Source organism: Stenella coeruleoalba, assembly GCF_951394435.1.
Source record: "Stenella coeruleoalba genome assembly, chromosome: 13".
NCBI classification, from domain to species: domain Eukaryota; kingdom Metazoa; phylum Chordata; class Mammalia; order Artiodactyla; family Delphinidae; genus Stenella; species Stenella coeruleoalba.
The window spans coordinates 75,614,937-75,635,514 of record NC_137159.1 but is presented as its reverse complement, the minus strand read 5'-3'; the positions used below and the strand labels follow the sequence as shown (position 1 = coordinate 75,635,514).

The 20,578-nt window shown below is 41.1% G+C and overlaps 1 protein-coding gene across 3 annotated transcripts in view; it reads right to left on the bottom strand.

Moving 5' to 3' along the window:
* Positions 1-20,578, bottom strand: part of OSR1 (odd-skipped related transcription factor 1) — a 270,499-nt gene that overhangs the window by 161,779 nt on the left and 88,142 nt on the right. For all 3 annotated transcript variants that reach the window (XM_079940102.1, XM_079940106.1, XM_079940105.1), the window contains one exon: positions 3,398-3,487. The gene's annotated coding sequence lies outside the window, so the exon portion shown is untranslated. The remainder of the gene's footprint in view (positions 1-3,397; positions 3,488-20,578) is intronic.

Genomic DNA, 20,578 nt, shown 5'->3' with positions numbered 1-20,578 from the left:
CGACTCCTAGTAAACCTTGCTGGATGAAGGAAAATATAGCTATCCAGTTAATTGTGGGTGGTGAAATTATGAGAAAATTAGAAACCAGATCAGACTATTTAAAGTCTCAAGCAGTAGGGAATCTTGGAGAAAGAAGGTGTGAGCTTCATAAAAAGCCAAAGGTAAACGAAATAAATTATACCCTGGAAAACGCCACTCTACTCCTTCCATTTTGCAAACATTGGCAGACTAGAGTGTTAGAGAATGAAACTCAAACACAGTCCATGGTGACTTTCCAACCCCAGATCCACAGAACAAACCTTCACCTACACACACACACACACACACACACACACACACACACACACACACTCTCTCTCTCTCTCTCTCTCTCTCTCTCTCTCTCTCTCTCTCTCTCTCCTGTTTAATTCGAAGAGAAGCCTGCCGAGACTGGATGAAAAGCATCCTCAATGGCCTCGAGGAGGCAGTGATGGGGACCTAGCACTTCGTAGCAGGTGTTGAGCAGGACCATCGACAGCAACATCACCCTTCACTTCACTGAATGTCATTCGTGTCTATGGCTTCAGTTCCCACCGGTGTAGCAATGACTGTCAAGGTCACATGTTCAGCCATGACCTCTCCTGTGAGCTTTAGTCTCATGTATCCAAATGCCTACTCTATGTCCCCACAGAAATGGCACAACGGTATCTCAATATCCACACGTGCAAAGCGGGCCTGTAATCTTTCCTCACACCTGGTCCTCTTCCAGGAGTCCTTATCTCAGGAAATGGTACCCACGTCTGTTCAACTGTACAAGCAAAAAAATCCAAGAGTTACTTGGGATGCATCCTATTATCACACAAATATCGAATCTAGCTGTCAAGCATGGTTAGTCCTCACTGAGTTCTCCATTCTGTCCACTTATCTTCATTCTTTTTCCACCACCACCTTAGTCTCTCTCAGCTCCCATCTTGTTTCATCTTGACTACTATTCTAGCCTCCTAACAGGTGTCCCACACTCACTCTTACCGCTCCGAACTGTCCCTTAAACTGAGCTTTTCAAATCCTTTCATGATTTCCCATGGTTTTTAGGCTGAGGATCAGAATTCTTATCCTGACCACAAAGCCTGTAATAGTCTGGTCCCTACTACCCAACAGCAGCAGGTAACACTCTACTTCTTAGTCTAAATCCACACCGCATAATTTCCATCAACTCTCAGAAAACACTGCATTCCTCCTGGAAATCAGAATCTCTGCTGGAGCAACTGCTGCTTCTTGGAATTATTTCCTGAGCCGACTCAATCTCACTTTTCAAACATCACCTCAACTATCACTTCCTCAGGGAAGCCTTCATGATACTCAGACTGGATTGGATCCCCCTTTTTATACCGTCATAGCACTTGCTATATTTCCTTCCTTGCACTTATCACAGTGGGGGTTTTAGATTGGAACATGTGTCCTTTTGTTTCAAGTTTATCTCCCCTTCCAGACAGACTATAACAAGTTCCATAGGCGCACAAACCATTGTGCTTCTGTCCCCATTGTGTCCCCAAGACCCAGATACTGCCCAAGTCACAGGCATTCAATCAACATTTTTCTACTGTGTTAAGGAATAAATGGCAACTGATATCCAAGGGCTCAGTGTGTAAGAAAGCCAGTGGGTTGCCATCCCCTCGTTCATTCATGTAGCAGCTCCTGTCTGAATACTGAACACTGACAGACTACTTGATTATTTGTAGGCTGAGACTATACTTGGTGGACTGAGCGGCCGTTTGATCTGTGCACATCAATTCTATATGCCACCCATTTAGGCCAGGGGTTACACCAGCTAGGTAGTTAATAACCTAACTTTCTTCAGCTTACCCTTCTTAAAAGCATCTGCGTCAATGCAGTCAAGCTGCAGAGTGAAACAGACTGACCCAGCTCCTCATGCCTGGGCTCAGGGAGGTCATGGTGGCCTTGGCCTGGAGGAGAGGAAGGGGGACTCGAACTCCACACCTGCCTCAACAGCCAGGTCGATCGCACCTGAGCCTTGGAGTGTCCATGCTTGCAAAGATGTGAGGGAGAGACCTGGTCATGTGAGTCAGAAATCAGCCTTGAGAGGGCACAAGAGCTAGTTGAGCCAATAAGGGCAGGACTCATGACTGCTCGCTTGGAGTCTCACATGATGAGCCACTTCCCCAGTGAGGTTTTCTCCCTTCCACACCATGATAGGAAGCTACCTGAACAACTCTGGCCACCACCTTTCCATTATAAAGGAGTTTGGACTAGTACAGACTCAAGAAACTTCTTAAGCTGGATATAAAGTAGGTTCCCCTGATAACTACATCATCTTGTACATGAGGAATATCTAAAGACTCAAGTGTCTAGGCTGGGCTGAGATAAGAACCCACAAAATGCATGAAAAGATCCAAGTGACTAGTGTCTGCAAATGAATCCCAAAAATATTTTTTACACTCTTTTGGTATGTCTAGGTCTGATTGAATCAGGAAAACCAGATGTTAAGAGAGAGAAAAAAAGAAAGAAACACAAAACAAATTGTCTGACGATTTTACAAAAACAAAAATGAAATTAGATCATTCATTTTTCAAAATTCCAGAGTGCCAATTCTGATCTAAGTGAGGCTGCTTATCTGAAATTATACAATGATCATGGTTAATGCCAAATCCCCTTTCTGCAGAAGATATGGAGAACTTTGTTTCATCTTTGCTATAATAACAACTAATATACTGGAGCACTTTAGAATTTATAAATCATGGTCACATGCATTATATCACTGGAGTCATTCAAAATCCTGAGAGGTTGTAGGGGTATGATTTATTGCCATATTAATAGGGCAACTGAGGAAACTAGGACTCAGAGAAGTTTACAAAGGATAGTGTATTATTTTCATACCTGAGACTTAAAAGCCAAATCCAGTCCTCTTTCCATTACTCTGCACCACTGTTTGCTTTTTTTGTACCATTTAAAAATAGTAATATCCTGATACAAAAAAGATTTGTCAAATATGTACATTTGTGTTGTGAAGATAAATAATGGTTTATCAAAGTCATCCCCAAATAAAGGTTATCAATTTTCTGCATTTTTCACTGTTTTACAATTTAGTGTTGATTTGGTCTACATAGAGCTTATAATAAAAACAACAACTCTTGATAAAGAAATGTGAACTATGAAACCTAAATCTGGTATGTTTCTACTTCTGTGTGTTTGGGAGATAAGTTAATAGTTCCTGGCCAGTAAGTTTCCATTTTGGTACATTCAAAAAGGTTACATCACTATTTTCTTTTTAAGCTGAGTTTTTGCATTTTCATTTTTTAAAATATTTTTATTTATCAAGCAACTGATCAAAAAATATTTACTATCAGTCCTATGCTGGTATCTGAGGCAGACATGGGTGGATAAGATCCATTGTACTCACCAGTTGTTTAGAATGGCATGGGAGGCTGGGTACACCAGAAGCCAGCAGCACAAAGCAGGTCCCGGGTACCAACATTTCAGGCCATCAGTGCTGAGTACAGGGAAGGGAGAGAAAGAGTGGAGAGTCAGCAAAAGCTGCAGGAGAGAGGAACTAAGGGCTATTTATGGAAGTCAGAATCTCAGCCACTTGCTGACAGAGAACAGAAGTACACAGCAAGTACATAACCCCAACACTGGAACTTGGGCCATCAGGGCAGTTTTGTCCTTGTTGTTACTTCTGTTGTTTTCCTTTCCTATCTGGAGGACTGCTGCGGGCTACAGAAAATGTCCTTGGACATGATTCTTTTTAATTGGCTGATTATAAAACTTTTTATTTTACAACACCTCTATTTCCAAAATACATAGATATTTATCTTCTCATTCATTCTCCCCATCATGCCCAAAAGGTGAGGCAAAGCAGGCTGAATGCTCCCTCTCCTCATATGGGGAAACTGACCTCCTTGGGGGGTATGCACCTGCATGCTGTCACTGAGGGAACAAGTCCCCTTTTTGCTTTCTTTCTACTCTGGGCTTCTGCTCCATTGCCCAGTGTGTGTGTGTGTGTGTGTGTGTGTGTGTGTGTGTGTGTGTGCGCGCGCGCGCACGCGCGCGCGTGTGTGTGTGTGTGTACACACGCACGCATACGCATGCGCACACACCTGTGTGTTTTGTTTTGGCTTATTTTGTTAAAATGTTGTTACTCATTCATTACAATGTTCTTTTACACACTTTTAAATGGTGGAAATAGAACACAGGGACCTGGACAAACATCACAGAAAACTGACTGTAGAATCTTGAGATTCAGTGCAAAAGCCTAGCAGTTTCTCCCAGATTCATGGGCAAAATCAAAAATCTTTTGTTCTTAACTACGTGACACCTTATCCAAAATCTTAATTCCAGAGCAGTTTCAACACAGCTGGACTGTTTCAAGACTGCAAAGAATTACTAATAGCACCTCTCATTGCTAGATTTGGGTCATCTCTCAGGGGTAAGGTAAGTGCAAGTTGATATGTGAAGTGGAGACCTTCCCTCAGAGCCACCCAGTTTCATAGGCTATCTGGATCCCAATTTAGCTTAAGGCTAAATCCCTGCAATATCTTTTATTCTCCTCTTTTCTCCAGCAAACATCTCCCAGGGTCATGCCTGGGGGAGAAAATTATGAACCTAGCTCATCAGGGATTCCACCCCAAGAAACAACCCCTGGTTAAAGGCCAGCCTGAGTAGGAGGGCACTATTTTCTATCTGGATCCCCTTTATTTCCACCGAACCCATTAATCTGAATCTTTTTCCACCACCAGAAGTTTGGCTTTCCAGTAAATGGTCCCATATACCCCAGGCAATTGTCTTCACTTAGTTGGCCTCTTAGCTGGTTTCCCAATGACTTCCGCCTCTAACCAGCACAAACCCTCTCCTCTACCCCACGAAATTCTGCCCACCTCCCGCTAGGGAACTGATGAAGGTCTCTACAACACTGCCTTGCTTCCCCCTGCCTAAGCATTTGGGGGAAATCACTCTAAGAGTTTTGCATTTCTTGCTCCACAGTAATGTACCGCTGCTGATTCCTCTCTGCTTTCTGCCCTCTTAGCTCCCGATGCTTACTAGATGAGACAGCAACGCTCCGTGTGCAGATTTCACTTACTTCCACAGGGACTATGACACACACACCCCCGCCCCACCAAAGGAACCTGCTGTGGGAATTGGCAATGACACCAACTGGGTGTCATTTTCCTCATTTTAAGCCTAGACTAGCACTCTTCATCTTCTCTTCTAAGAACTGCCCTCTAGGTCAAGGAAATCACCACCACAATCTAGAATACTCACTCTCCTTTTAAAGGAGATCCTGATTCCATGTTTTCTCAACCAGCTCCTGAAGTACATGTGTAAATAACCTCCCATTACCCTTTCCTCCCAGATGGCAGAGTCAAACACACAATTTAAACTTAATGTGCATAATGAGTTTTGTGCGCTCAAGGGACCATCAAACTGTGCCTTTATAATGGGTAAAGCAACTTCCCTGAATCTATGTATCTATAAGTGTGTGTGTGTGGGGTGTATGTGTATACGTGCACTCATTTGTAAGACAGGCTTTTAACTGGCTCAGTCCTCCCTATTGCTAAAGTCCAAATATCTTATCAGAGTTAACAGGTCCGGGTTTCCCTGGTGGCGCAGTGGTTGAGAGTCTGCCTGCCGATGCAGGGGACGAGGGTTCGTGCCCCGGTCCGGGAGGATCCCACGTGCAGCGGAGCGGCTGGGTCCGTGAGCCATGGCTGCTGAGCCTGTGCGTCCGGAGCCTGTGCTCCGCAACGGGAGAGGCCACAACAGTGAGAGGCCCGCGTACCGCAAAAAAAAGAAATAGAGTCAACAGGTCCTACAGGATCCAGTTTCTGCTTATCATCTCCATACTCAAATTCCCACTCTCCCTCCCCAACTGTGATTCTCAATCCCAACCATATTAAACAACCAATCATTTCCTGATACCCTCAATACCTGGATCGTTGCACATGCTATTTATCCACCCAGAATGCTCCCCACCCCCATCCCACCCAACCGCCTCTGCCTCATCTGCCTTTTAATCATCCCTTAGGTCTCAGCTGGAAATAACAGATCTCTGATCTCTGGATCAGCCACTGGCCTCTCCTCTGTTCTCTTGTAACTCCTGGACTGAGCCCCAGAGAAGTACTTATCACGTTCTATTAACACAGTGTGTTTACTTACCCGTCTCTCCTTGGGGGAAGGAACTATGACTTGCTATTACTATATCTGCAGTGTCTTGCACAGTTCCTCCCTGGCACACAACAAAAATTCAATAAATGTTTATTGAATGAAGGAATAACTGAATTGAATAATTAACCAACAGGTTTTATGCAGAGAACCCGAATAGAGAGCACTGTTCTTACTCTTCTGTTGTAATGTCTATACTACATTTTAATCCCTGCTGGGATCATGCTATTTTTGCAAAGAATGAAGATCAGAAGTGCTCACCTAAGCATTGCCCGTTTCCTTAGGAGCAGTACAACAATCTTCCTTTTATTTTGCTCATTTTCAACTTTAAAACTTTTTGAATTTAACATGTATAGCATGTAATGAGCATGAGAATAAAGGCTGACCCTGAAGCCACAGACTTGCCCTTTCAAGTACTCCAAGTTTTCCACTGCACTTTCCTCCATTCTTCTTTTTCCCAGGATGAAAACCATACTGTCATCTTCGCTCCTTCACCCAGTTCAGCTATCTAGTAACCTCTCCTCCCTGCGTTTTTCTAAAGCCACCATTCTAGATAGATTCCTAATAGGTGTTTTTTTTTTTTTTTTTTTTTTTTGTAGTACGCGGCCTCTCACTGTTGTGGCCTCTCCCGTTGCGGAGCACAGGCTCCGGACGCGCAGGCTCAGCGGCCATGGCCCACGGGCCCAGCCGCTCCGCGGCACGTGGGATCTTCCCGGACCGGGGCACGAACCCGCGTCCCCTGCATCGGCAGGCGGACTCTCCAACCACTGCGCCACCAGGGAAGCCCCCTAATAGGTTTTTAACTGGACATCCACAATGAATTAATTGATTCAGTCATTCCTTCTTTAAATAAATATTTACTGAATATCTGCTATATCCCAGGAAGTCACTGTGCAAGCACTCCACTTGCTTCCAATCTTGGTCCTTCCACACTTCTGACACACACTACGAAACCAAGCTACCAAAATGCCAATTTCATAATATCCAACCCCTTCTAAAGAGCTTAAGTTGCCCACAATTAATATAATAATATGAATTATCCTATATAATTAATTATGTAGGATAATAATTATAAGCCAAAATAAAAGTTTGATTAATTACTTAAAAGAAACCAGAAAGGGGTAATTAGGTAAATGGTATGGGCTGCTTTTTGAGGTGATTAAATGTTCTAAAACTGACTGTGGTGATGGTTGTACACATATATGAATATATTAAAAATTACTGAACTGCACAGTTTAAATGGGTAAATTGAATGGTATGTGAACTGTATCTCAATAAAACTTTAAATAATGAAGAAGAAATTAAGACATTCCCAGGTAAATGAAACTTGAGAGGTTTCATTTTCAGTAGATGTGCTCTACAAGAAATGCTGAAGGGAGTCCTTCAGGCTGAAATGAAAAGACAATAGACAGTAACTTGAATCCTCATGGAGAAATAAAGAACAGAACAGTAGTAAAATAACTACATAGGAAAATATAAAAGTTAGTACTAATGTACTTTTGGTACTCTTTTTTTTTGCGGTACGCGGGCCTCTCACTGTTGTGGCCTCTCCCGTTGCGGAGCACAGGCTCCGGACACACAGGCTCAGCGGCCATGGCCCACGGGCCCAGCCGCTCCGCAGCATGTGGGATCTTCCCGGACCGGGGCACGAACCCGCGTCCCCTGCATCAGCAGGCGGACTCCCAACCACTGCACCACCAGGGAAGCCCTGGTACTCTTTTTTACTTGTGTGATTTAAAATACAATTGCATAAGACAATAATTATAAATCTACGTTGGTGGGCACACAGTGTACACAGATGTAATTAAATAGGGGAAACCAAGTGACATGAGAGCAAAGTTTTTATATACTATTGAAATTACATTGGTACTTATTTGAACTAGATTGCTATAAATTAAGATATTAATTGTAATCCTGGTGACAACCACTAAGACAACAACAATACATAGTAAAAGACATAATAAAGAGGCAATCAAAATGGTATGCTGGTAAATATCAATTTAACACAAAAGAAGGCAGGAGGACTTAAGAAACAAATAAGATAAATGATCTAAAGAAAAAATACAGTGACTTGGCTGAAATCCTACATTTACAATAATCACATTAAATGTAAATGATTCAAATCGTCTTATTAAAAGGCAGAGATTGGCAGGATGGATTTTAAAAACATTATCCAACATTATGCTATCTCCAAGAGCCTCACTTTAGATCCAAAGCACAAATAATTTGAAAGTAAAAGGGCAGGAAAAGATATTTCATGCAAACAAGAACTAAAAGAAAGCCTGAGAGGCCATATGAATATCAAACAAAATAGCCTTCAAGCCAAAAAATTAGAAAGACATTAGATAATAACAAAAGGGTCAGTATACTATGAAGATATAAAAATAATAAACACATACACACCTAACTATAGAGCCCCAAAATATATAAAGCGAACATTCAGAGAATTTAAGAAGAAAAATAGACAATCCTACAATGATAGTTGGAAACTTCAGTACCGTGTTTTCAATAATAAATAAAACAACTAGACAGAAAATCTGTTAATGAATAGAGGACTTGAACTACATTGTAAATGAACTAGATCTAACAGATATGTACAGAACACTCCACCCAACCACAATAGAATACACATTTTATTAAATGCACATGAAATATTCTCCAGGATAGACCATATATTTAGTCACAAAACAAGTCTCAATAAACTTAAAATACTGGAATCATACAAACTGTCTTCTCTGGCTGCACTGGAATGAAACTAGAAATCAGTAACAGAAGGAAAACTGTAAATTCCAAAAAAATGTGGAAATTAAACAACATATCTTTAAACAACCAATGGACCAAAAAAGAAATCACAAGGGAAATTATAAAATACTTTCATACAAATGTATATGAAAATGCAACATATCAAAACTGATGGGATACAGTAAATGTATTGTGGAGAGGGAAATTTATACCTGCAAATGTCTACATTTAAAAAGAAAGAAGATCTGAAGTCAATGACTTAACTTTATACCTTAAAAAACTAGAGAAAAAAAAAAAGAGCAATCTAAACACAAAGCTAGCAAAAGGAAGGAAATTATAAAGACAAGGGTGAAGATATATGAAATAAAGAATAGAAAAAAAAAGAATTGATGAAAACAGAAGTTGGTTCTTAAAAACAAAATGACAAACCTTTAGTTTGATAAACCAAGAAAAAAGAGAGAAGACTCAAATTATTAAAATCAGGAGTGAAAGTAGGGACTTTACTACCAACCATATAGAAATAAGAATTATGAGAAAATACTATGAACAGTTGTATGACAGCAAATAAAATAACCTAGATGAAGTGAATAAATTCCTAGAAACACACAAATTACCAAAACTGACTCAAGAAGACATAGAAAATTTCAACAGACTTAAAGAGATTGCATCAGCAATCAAAAAACTTTCAAAAAGAAAATCCCAGGACCAAATGGTTTCATTGGTGGATTCTACCAAAGATTTAAAAAAGAATGAACACCAATCCTACTCAAAGTCTTCCAAAAATTAGAAGAGGATGGAACACTTCTTAACTCATTCTATGAGGCCAGTATTACCCTGATACCAAAACCAAACAAAGACATGACAAGAAGAGAAAACTACAGACCAAAATCCTTTATGAATATAGGTGCAAAAACCCTCAGCAAATGCTAGCAAACTGAACCCATTGAAAGGATTTTATACCATGACCAAGTAGTATTTATTCTAGGAATGCAAGACTGGTTCAACATATGAAAAGCAATTAAGTTAATCCACCATATTAATAGAAAGAAGAAGCAGGGAAACCCACATGATTATCCTAAGGATGCAGGAAAAGCATTCTATGAAATCCAGCACCCTTCCATGATAAAAATCACTCAACAAACTAGGAATACAAGGGAACTTCACCAACATATTAAGAGGCATTGATCAAAAACCCACAGCTAACACCATGTTTAATAGTAAAAGAGTAGAAGCCTTTCCTCTAAGATTAGAAACAACAAAAGGATTTCTGCCTTCACAACTTCTATTCAACATTATACTGGAGGTTCTAGCAGGGGTAATTAGGTAAGAAAAAGAAAAGTCATCCCAACTGAAAAGACAAATGTAAAACTGTCCCTATTCACAGATAACATGACTTTATATATAGAACATCCTAAAAATACATACAAACACACACACACACAATCAGGCCTAATAAATAAGTTCAGCACAGTTGTAGAATATATAATCAGCATACAAAAATCAGTTGTATTTCTATATACCAGAAATGAACAATCCAAAATTGAAATGAAGAAAACAATCCCATTTACAATATTATAAAAAATAATAAAATGTCCACGAATAAATTTAACCAAGGAGGTACAAGACTTGTACACTGAAAAAAATTGAAACATTGTTGAAAGAAATTTATTTAAAAGACCTAAAAATAAATGGAAAGACATCCTGTGTTCGTGGATTAAAAGACTTGATATTGTTAAGATGGCAATATTTCCCAAATCTATCTACAGATTCAGTGCAATCTCTACCAAAATTCCAATGACCTTTCATGCAGAAATGGACAAGCTGATTCCAAAATTCACAGAAGTTGCAAGAGACCCTGAATAGCCAAAATGATCTTAAGAAAAGAAGGATAAAGTTAGAGGACTCACACTTTTCAATTTCAAAATTACTACCAAGTTTTAGTAATTAAACAATGTGGCACTGGAATAAGGGATACAGATCAATAGAACAGAATTGAGAGTCCAGAAGTAAACTCATAAACCTATGATTAATTAATTTTTGACAAATGTAAGAAAAAAACCCAACATTCAGTGGTGAAAGTATAGTGTTTTCAACAAATGGTGCAGGGACAACTGGCCACATGGAAAAGAATGAATTTGGACCACTATCTTACACCATATGTAAAAAATTTATTCAAAGTGAACGAAAGGCCCCAAACTAAGAGCTAAAGCTATTAATATCTTAGAAGAATATATAGCTGTAAATCTTTATGACCTTGGATTAGACAATAGTTTCTTAAATATAACACCAAAATCACAAGGAACGAAAGAAAAAAATAAACTGAACTTACAATTTAAAACTTTTGTGCAAAGGACACTATCAGGAAAGTGAAAAGACATCCCACAGAACAGGAGGAAATATTTGCAAATAACATATCTGGTAAGGGTCTAGCATCCAGAACATATAAAGAAATCTTACAACTGAACAACAAAAAGAAAACAATCCAATCAAGAAATGGTCAAATGGTTTGAATAGACATTTCTCTAAAGAAGGTATAAAAATGGCCAATAAGCAAGTGAAAAGATGCTCAACATCGTTAGGGAAATACAAATCAGAACCACAATGAGATACTACTTTACACCCACTAGAATGGATCTAATAAAAAAACAAACAAACAAAAAACAGAAATTACCAAGTGCCTATGCGAATGTGGAGAAACTGGAACCTTCATACATTGCTGGTAAGAATGTAAAATGGTGCAGCAGCTCTGGAAAACAGTTTGGTGGATCCTCAAAAAGTTAAACATAAAATTTCTGTATGATCCAGAGATTCTACTCCTGCGTAAATCCAAGAGAACTGAAAACAAACGAACAAAAATTCCAACAAAAACTTGTACATGAGTGTTCATAGCAGCATTATTCATTAATAGCCAAAAACTGGAAACCTCAATATCCATCAACTGACAGAATAAAACATAGTATATACATACAGTGGGATACTATTCAAACATAAAAAGGAATTAAGTACTGATACATACTATAACGTGGATGAGCTTTGAAAACAATATGCTAAGTAAAAGCAGCCGGTCACAAAAGACCTCACTGCGCAAGATTTGTTGATATGAAATATCTACAACAGACAAATCCAAAGAGACAGAAAGTGGATTACTGGTTGCCAGGGACTCAGAAAAGAAGAGAATAGGGAGTGAACGCTTGATGGGTACAGGGTTTCTTTTCAAGGTGACAAAAATGTTCTGGAATTAAATAGTGGTCACAGTACACAACACCGTAAATGTATTAAAAGCCACTGAATCGTACACTTTACAATGGTTAAAATGGCGTATTGTATCTAATCTCAATAAATGTTTTTTTAAAGAAAGAATCCCAAAGGAGTACAAAAAAATCAGATAGACTAAAAGTGCTTACTCATTCTCCTACTTGTTTTCATAGAAACCACCATATGTAGGGAAAACTATGCTTTGATTGCAAATTCAGGCATGTGATGAGCTAAAAAAAAAAAACCCCAGAGATTTCAGAGTTAGGTCTAGCCGTGGATATTTAAGAGCCGTCTCACCCCGGGGAAGTCTCTTCATCTCTCTGGGCTCTGGTTACCTCAGATGACATGCTGGTATCCACCTGCCCAACGTACGGGTGAGGCCTCGTCTGGATCCAAGGACTACATAGAAAGGCCATGAGTCAGTCCCGAGCCTGACTCATCACGAGATGGGTTAATGGTGAAGTGTGAGGAGAGGGGAAACAATCCACAGTTTTTCCTAAGATTTCCCCTGAATGATCCTCATTTGTGGGCAAAATGCTCAAGAATGCTATTTTTAAAGGGTGACGATATTTGGTTAAAATGTCCTCAGAGGAAGGGGAGGTAAGGAGTGGGAGAAGTTTGCCCAAACCACAGGGCCTCCGAACTACAGTGCACATCAGCAGCAACAGCTCTAATGAGCTCCGCGCTGGACTCTCCAAATTGAATTACATAATACATTTCCGTTTCATTTCATGAATCACAACTTGGGATACAATGTTCCTGGGTTGCAGTTGATATATTTCAGAGATTACCAAAGATTTCAAAAAGAAAAATCTATTTTATTAAATTCATATGTAAAATGTCTGTATGTCAGCCAACTTATTTATTTCAAATTTGGGATTTTCTTAAATGCCGTAGTTAGAGCTCAATGTCAAGAGAGTTCCCGATAAACTCACTTATGAATGGTAAGGCGGCAGTTGCCCCTGGATTTTTCATTTCTTTTGACAGCTCAGTTCCTCGCTGATGACGATAGGTTTCACTTCAGCTGCCCCTGTTGGAGTCCCTTTGTGGTTGAGAGTGAGAATGAACAGTTAAAGCCTCAGAACATGGACGAGGGGAAGTGAAACTCATATGGAGAACTAGGTTAACCGTGAGTTTAGTTCACTATGACCCTAAGCCCCATATTCAAACATTAACTCCTTTGTGAGTGGCAGTGTCGATGGCAGTGTCATTGGCATCTGTGGTGCTTACTCCCCTTTGCTCAGTACAACATAGGAGTTAGAGCACAGGTTCTGGAATCAGAAAGACACGTCCAAATCCTAACTTAGCCATCATTAGCTCTGCAGCCTTGGAAAGGTTATTTAATCTCTCCAAGCTTCAGTGTATTAAGCTGTAACATGGGAAAAATAACAGCACATATGTCGTAGAGCTGTTACAAGGACTAATGACATAAGGAACGTGGAGCGATTAGCACAGTGCCCAGCACATAGTAAGTAGTCAATAAACATCAGTCGTGTATTAATGTTATTTTCCTACCTTAGAAGCAGCAATTTTGAATTATAAATTGAGTTTTGGCTCATCCAGCATCTCCTGAGTCACCACTCGTTTTCAAAACTTATGATCAAGTTCACTTTTGCAAAAGCTCATACAAACTCTTTGAGCTGTGACCTGCTGTACATCATTAATTCATGTATTCATTCATCATTTATTTAATATTTACTATCTTCCATACGCCAGACAGAAAGTTATACATTAGGGGAACAAGGCTGAGAAGAACAAAAGTTTCTTCCCTCTAGGTTCTAACTGAGGAGAAAGGATTGAGATGAACACAAGCTGGTTTGGAGAGTGCTGAATGTGATGAAGTTGCTGCAGAGCAGAGGGGAAGGCCATCTGAGACAGAGCGGGTGATGGGCGAGCAACGTCTTCCCTACCAGGCTGCTGTGTGGGTGAAACAAGAGCCAGGGGGAAACGGAAAAGGACTGTGAGTGGGGGAGATAGACTCATTGGGCAGATGGAGACTAATTACCATGAAACAGCTGAGATCGGGTGGAGAGAACTTCAGTTTTAAACGTCACTCCAACAATTGTAACCCCATTTTACAGATGAGGAAACAGAGGCCCAGAAAGATTTTGTACCTGGTCCAAGGTCATACAGCCAGTAGTTAATGGCAGAGACATGACTCAAGCCCAAAGCTGTCTGACTCTTTCCACAGGACCACACCCCACCCTTCTCTATCACACATTCTATAAAGAATCCTAAGTGACTGGTATTGATTAGGAGTCCAAAGAGGCTTCTTGGTCTTCTGGACTAACATACATTACACCAACCATCATTGAATAGTATATGGATGCTCTAATCCCAATTTCCTCCAGAGCAATAATGAGCAGGTGATAAGTCACCTGAACTGTACCGGCAATTCCTTTTGGCCTACGTTCTCACACCCCAGCTTGATTTTCTCTAACACAATGCAGGTGTGGTGGGCTCGCTGCCAACTCTTACTATGAGAGACAAAAAGCAATCCTTAGTTTATGAAAATAATCCTATAGCTCTATTAGAATGCCTGGTTTTTTCTCTGCTTAACCCCTAAACACCTACCAACAGAGTAAGATCTTTTATTTATCCATACACACTGTTATTAACAACCATGATGATGGATCTTGGATGATGGACAGAGTTCACAGTGCTGAGGGGTTGGTGTGCGTATGCCTTGCAGTCTCTGCCCCTCAGGCTGACACCCTGCTTTACACTGGCACTGCATTTGTAGTTTATAAAGCCCTGTGCTTCCGCTTCTTTCTTTGATGCTCACAGCAGCTCTGGAAGGAAAACAGGATCATTTTTTTTCCACCTCCACTGCGTTGGGTGCTTAAGGGACATTCACAGTGTGACAAGGGCCAGCACTGATCCCCATGGCGTGCATTCCAGCCCAGGTCTGCTCCCTACACCACGCTCTCTCCTAATTGCTCTGTTCATTTTGTATCTGTGAGAGTTAACTGGGAACACAGGAGTTCTGTTAAATATCACAGTAGTTAGTACATTTTAATCCTGATCCCCTAGCCTACTGTAGCTGCTATAAAATATATGGCAATAATTTCCTGAGGCAGGGTAATGTATAAGGAATGTCAGGCCAGCCTCTGGGCATATTTGCCTTAGCTCAGTTTTATTAAAGTGAAACTTTTATTAAGGCATGTGGTGAATTGAGCAATCGGCAATGATTCATGCTGTTATAAACCCATTGCTACACTCACAATAAATCAATGAGCCATTGTCGTACATTTGCTGTGGAGTTTGTAGAAACGAGGAAAAAATCAATATGGGGATATTATTCAGACCATATGAAAGTATTAAAGTGTATTCTGTGTGTATTAAACCTGGCCAAACCATATTTCATGTGTACTTTTTTTTTCTGTAAATATCTCTGTTAGTATCCTCTACCTTATACTATTTGCTAATCCACGTACTATTGTGAAACAATTATAAGAAATATTTAAAATTCCACAGAAGTCTTTATGATTTTTAAAGTGCATTTCATAATGATTAATTTGCATAATAAAACTGTCCTGAGGACAAAGCATTCACAATATTAACAATGAGACTCGTCCTTTACAAACACCCTATAGCCATAACTGTATAATTTAAAAAAAAGAAAAAATCAACCAACAGGAGGAAGTGATTTGAGCCAGAGAAAGGGCACTTTTCATGATCTCCTAGCTTGATGGGGACAATCACGGAGCCAGCAGAAATCTCCACGTATCTGGAAATGATTACTGTATCTCCGTTTACGTGGAACCTTCTCCGATTGTTGAAATACGTATTGGTGACGGACATCTCCCTTTAGGGCTGCAGTGTGTGATCACCTGCATTTCTGCATTAGGAAGTTTCAGGTTCCTCTGGAGGCTGAGGTGAGTTGGTCACAAAAAAAGGTGTAGCCACATCTGGCTTCAAACTCAAGCTGCAATACCACTGAGATCATTCTGTGGTCTAGGTGGTGAGGAGTTGGGTTATTCAGGGCCATCTTACTTACTTACAGCAGTCTCTGTGGTGCGCTAACGCTCTCTGAAGCAAAGGTTGGATTTCACAAAACACCTATGCCAGTACCCATGGGGTTCAAGGCCCTCTCTTAGGAGCGAAGGGAAAGGCGTGTGAGTGGCGCTCTGTTCAGTGGGTCTGGGCCATCTCTGACAAGTGCTCTAAGTAGAGAGGACCGTGAGAACCGAGGGGAGACAGAGACAGTTCCAAGTGGAGAGTCTGAGGTTCTGAAGGATGCTTTTAACTTCAATAGGCTTAACATGTGAACCAATAATAGTTTCCTTGTCCTGGAGTTGTTGGCTGTCGGCAGCTTGCTACCCAAGGGCTATCTTTCGGAGAAAGAAAATCAGTGACTCTACGTAGTGGCAAGTCAGTTGGGAATCTCCTTACTGACATCACTGTACATTTTCCAGCAGAAGAAGAGATCCAAATGCATAATCCAGGCATCAGGGACATCAAGGGAATTTGGTGACAAGCCTCATGATCTAAAGGTTTATGCTCATTCTCTGGTGGAAACGTTTCTGCCCCACTTTGTTCTGTTTCGCTTTTTATGTATGACAGGTTTAATAAAAATAATATTCCTTACTTAACTAAAACTCCTTAAGACTAAGTGATTTGATTTTGCTTGATTTCAAAGGAAATAGGAGATAGAGCAAAACTAAGCAGGAAAGCTGAGTGAGAGAGTCAACCCCACGGAAAGCACAGGTCAAGGAGGTGGGAACTAAGCATTCCTTTGCTAACTCACTCCTGGCCCTGCTGACTAGCGCAGTAACTCCACTGCTCCCAGTATAGAGGCTGAACATGCTGGTTTTCTGCTGCCTTCCATGCTTTCATCTGGAGCCCAAGCTATTGATGACAGGAACTCCAATGGAGAGACCAGAGAGCATGTGACATAATCTTTGGCTTTACTATGGTATGTGTGTCTTTCAGGGCATATGGTCTGAGATGATCCATCACGGCCTATGATGTCAGATTATCCACTGAGACTGAGGTCTCTTTGCAGAAATGCAATTATATGCAGATAATGGTATTTCCAGTTGTCGTGACAGACCAGACTGATGCTGAGAAGGAGTGACGGGTTGCACACTGGATGATGTACGCTCGGGCAAGCACAAGAGTGAGGCACCACGAATGCAGCGGTCAGTGAGTTTTTCAGTTCTTTCCTTCCCTATACGTTTTTCAGCAGTCAGCATTGGTCACCATCCAAAATCCTACGGTCAGCCTCTCCGCAGAGCTCAGCTCCGTAGCCCGGTGAGTCCCAGGCCACCGCAGTGATTCCCGGGGCCTCCACCTGCTCCTCCAGCCGTGCATCCTCTTCTTGCTACACCTCTGCTCTCTCCATAAACCAAAGGACCATTTAGAGGGCTGCCTCAGCTCTGTTGTCTCCATGTTAATTCCCCCAATCATTTTACTCTTCCTCTAAATCTTTCTTTCGTTTCACTTTTCTACCTTTCATTCATTCTCCTTTGTTTTTCAAATTTTTTTTTTCCCCAGACTCTTCCTCCGAATCATCTATATTCTGCTTGGACTCTTCTGGCCTCCAGCACTGGGTTGAGAACACACAGGAACCTAACACTGTGGGAAATTCCCTCAGTCATTTAACCAGCCTTTGCTGAGTATCCACGTGCTCCTGACCCTGGCTAGGTACTGGGTGTACAAAGAAGCAGTACGGCACAATAGAAAGACGGTCTTCAAAACCAGTCGGATGTGAGTTCAAATAGCTGCTTTGCCACTTGCTAAGCTGTGTGGCCTCTGTTTCTCCATCTGCACTAAAACCAAGTATAAAGCACTTAGCACAGTGCCTGACACACGGCACCCAATGCATGGAGCGCATCGTATCTACTATTATTTCTAAGCTGTAATCAAGACCCTCACAGAGTACATGTTTCTTGGCCTCATGATCTTTCTGTGAATACTGGCTCCACATTGCTGAATTATCTTGAAATTTGTTTAAATAATTGAAAGAAGATTTTTGAAGGGATTTTGAGAGCCCAAAGCCATGGGTACAACAGACTCAGTGTTGATTAAGAATCAGTGAAGTTCTCTTCTTGTCCTTAGACCTTGTCTCTCAGAGACCACCCCGACCTTGATCTTTATTCCCAGTCCCACCCCAGTTCCCCTTCTCTGCCCTGCGCCAGCGGTGAAGGACTAAAGGCTGAGGGTGTTGGTCAGTAAGCCTTGTTTGAATGGACATTCTCCTCCCAATTGCTTGCGTATTTTAATAGAGGACATTGTAAGACCACACTGCACTTCAGACACTAAGGAAGGAAGGTTGTGGCCCACCCTAGGCCAAGTGAATCAGAATCTCCAGGGAGAGGCACAGGAATCTGCTGTTAAACAAGTCATCAGGCAAGTTGTAAATCTGATCTAAATCATTTACAAAACAATGTGCATCCCCATGTCTTTAAAAAGTGTTGTTTGGGGCAAAAGAAATGTGAAGTGGGATACATGCCCTCAGGGAGTTTATAACTCTATTTGCACATTATACCTAATACATGCTTGTAATGCTTATACCTAATATATGCTTGTAATGTATACATATGTATATGTGTGTGTATATATGCACATGGGTGCGTACACACACGTACATAAAAAGATGTCACCAAGCAAGGTTGTCATTATAAGTGAGATCAGCGTGAGTAAAATGCACAGAAACAATATGCCCAAAAAGACAGGACTAGGGTAGCGTCCTGAAAGAAGGATATGCAGGAATATTCCACTCTTGTTATCATGGAAATAGTCAAATACCCACCCAGGTAAAATAAATATAGTGCGGTGAACCCCTCTGGACTTATCACTTGACTTTCAATCATTTTGTTTTTGTTTTGCGGTACGCGGGCCTCTCACTGTTGTGGCCTCTCCTGTTGCGGAGCACAGGCTCCGGACGCGCAGGTTCAGCGGCCATGGCTCACGGGCCCAGCCGCTCCGCGGCATGTGGGATCTTCCCGGACTGGGTCACGAACCCGTGTCCCCTGCATCGGCAGGCGGACTCTCAACCACTGCACCACAAGGGAAGCCCTGACTTTCAGTCATTTTGCCCAACTTTTGGTCTATCTTCCTCACCGTTTCTCCCCAGTCTCCTTCCCCCGCAGAGCACTCAAGCCCTGTCCTGGGCCCTGAACTGACTCTCCCCATGGTGACAAGATCACAGTAATGTTTACTCTATTGCTACACCTCTTCTGCGGAGAACAAGTCCGCAGACCACTCTTGGAGCCGCAGTGCTTTAAAGCACACGCCAGACATCAGCTCACACGACTTCACAAAGAGAAGAGCGCAAGGATTCCAGGCAACAGTAGTTTGCAGATGGGACTGAACCATAACATTTATCATTATGCAAGATTAAATTTTTAGATATTAGGAAAATAATGTACGGCTGTTGCACAAATTTTGGATAACAGAAAAAGAATCCCGTACAACAGTTATTTGAATTTTGTTAGCGTCTTTTTCCCCCATGTGTATTTCTCAGATCGTTGTCACCACACTCTACATATATTTTTATATCCTCCTTTTTTATTTAACATTATATCTTATGTCTCATGTTATTTCACAGTTTTTATTTCATAACTTATAACATTTACTAAATATATCACGATTTATTCAAAAACCCCTTTAATGGTAAACATTTAGGTCCTCTCCGGTTTTGTGTTATTATAAATAATGCTGCAATGAATACCTTTAGGCGTACAGGTTTTTCTGTACTAAGTGATATTCCCTTAGGAAGGGGTATAGAAATAGAATTACCAGCCAACGAGCATGTTTATGCTTCTTGATGTATACTGCTAACTGCTTTCCAAAAGGTTTATGCCAATTTACATTATCACCAGCAATGCAGGAGAGTGCCAGCCACCGGGGGATTCTGAGTGGGGAAAGAGGGTCATGTTGTGGACGACTGCTATACACATAAGAAATTTAACCTTCCTCTTAGGGTAGTAGGGAGCCACTGAAGGTTCCTGGATAGGAGAGTGAAGTAGGAAAAGCTTTATAAGATTCACCTGAGGTTAGCACTTGTGATACCTAAGGAGTACACTGGATGAGTAGTCAGGGGCCTGGTTCTTGTCTTTCTACTGTTAAAACCAACCATGGCCCCTTGAACAAGTGACTTGTCTTTAGGCCTTGGTTTTTGCTAAGTTAAATGAGGGTATGTAGTAGATGATTCTCTATAGTTTCATAGCACTAAAGTTGTAATGACTCATCTGAATTCTGAACATTTATTTATAGAAACAAATTCCACTTTAATTGTTCACTCCTCCAAGTTACAGTGTCTAGTAAAATCCTAGTTCTTTGGGGAATACATAATGCCTGGCACCTATGCCACTATTTCCTCTCCTGAAGTCATGGCGCATACAGCCCACTGATCATGCCTCTCTTTCTGGCTCAGAATCACCACCCTCCACAGTGCTCAGGCAGCCCCTCACGAATG